Below are 1,752 nucleotides of genomic sequence, written 5' to 3'. Positions count from 1 at the left end.
GGGGGGAGGAGGGGCAGGGGCCACGCACTTGTCCGCCGGCGCACAATGTGTCCGCGCTCTCTGCTCCATTGACCAATCAGCGCTCTGCTCAGCATGGGTCCTCTGTGACGTAGCAACGACAGAATTAGGTAGCGGCAGGCGAAATCTGGCCCCTGATTTGGGGGAAGGAGAGAGGTGACTTCTTGAGACGGACAACATTCCAGTATCCCGACTGCAACAGACATTGTACATCCAGGATCGGATTGCACAGCCACACGCGCGTCGACAGATGAGCTGCAGGATTTCATCGTCATCTTCAACAACAAAGGACTTGTTTACTTGTGTTTACTTGTGTGAAAGACCGACATCACTGCACAAGGGACATCCCCATAAGCGCTCCGTCCCCTGAAGAAGCACATCTCCAAGTGTGTAGATGCTGACGGTTCCAAGCAATGGTTGATTCCGTAGCCTTCTGCTCCTCCCATTAAGTCTTGAACCTCTGCAGGCGCCCGATCCAATTCCAAGGACAGTCTACCAGTACCAATCTGGCCCCTGATTTGGGGTGAGGAGAGAGGTTACTTCTTGACATGGGTACAGAAATCTCTCGGCGTGACTGCCAACAATAAAATACAAGTAGATCTCCCTCAAACAGCCCCTGGACATGGATGGCAGGTGCCTCTAGAAATAAATCATTGATGGTCAAGGTCAAGGAGATCCCCGGGTCTCTTTGTGTCACCACACTGTGGATCAGGCGCTGGTCAATGTTGGGACATGTGCAGTTGTTGGTGGTATCGAAAAGTGGATTTGTTTGTTTTGTTTTTTTCTGGAAAAAATACCCATATATCTTGAATAGAAGTGAAGATATTTGCGATTGAAAAGGGTGAAGGTCGCTTGATGGTGAGGTCGCTGGATGGTGAGGTGGCTTGATGGTGAGGTGGCTTGATGGTGAGGTCGCTGGATGGTGAGGTCGTTTGATGGTGAGGTCGTTTGATGGTGAGGTCGTTTGATGGTGAGGTCGCTTGATGGTGAGGTCGCTGGATGGTGATGTCGCTTGATGGTCAGGTCGCTTGATGGTGAGGTCGCTTGATGGTGAGGTCGCTTGATGGTGAGGTGGCTTGATGGTGAGGTCGCTTGATGGTGAGGTGGCTTGATGGTGAGGTCGCTGGATGGTGAGGTCGTTTGATGGTGAGGTCGTTTGATGGTGAGGTCGTTTGATGGTGAGGTCGCTTGATGGTGAGGTCGCTGGATGGTGATGTCGCTTGATGGTCAGGTCGCTTGATGGTGAGGTCGCTTGATTTCAATAGTGAAATGTGCGGGAAAATGAGCCCCAAGTTTGTAACTCCATGATGTCATTTAGCCGGTGCCCAGGACCAGAAGGCTCACCACTTCCTGTCCACGGTTGTAGTTTTCCTGCGGTGTCACGTGACTTGCCGGCCGACCTGACCTCTGCGTCCAGCCTATACTCTTTGTTTTAGAGGAGGTTTTACGGCGCTCGCAACTGCTTAGGGTCATATGAGCACCAAATCCTACACTCTGAGTGCTCGGCGCAGCTCCCAGACCCCCGTTATTACATGTATTGTGTGTGGTATGTATGTAGCTCACAGACCCACGTTATTACATGTATTGTGTTGGGTTATTACATGTATTGTGTTGGGTATGTGTGTAGTTCACAGACACACGTTATTACATGTATTGTGTTGGGTATGTGTGTAGTTCACAGACACACGTTATTACATGTATTGTGTTGGGTATGTGTGTAGTTCACAGACACAC

The sequence above is a fragment of the Aplysia californica genome, unplaced genomic scaffold (assembly GCF_000002075.1).
Source record: "Aplysia californica isolate F4 #8 unplaced genomic scaffold, AplCal3.0 scaffold00139, whole genome shotgun sequence".
Lineage (NCBI taxonomy): Eukaryota > Metazoa > Mollusca > Gastropoda > Aplysiida > Aplysiidae > Aplysia > Aplysia californica.
This window is presented reverse-complemented; position numbering follows the sequence as displayed.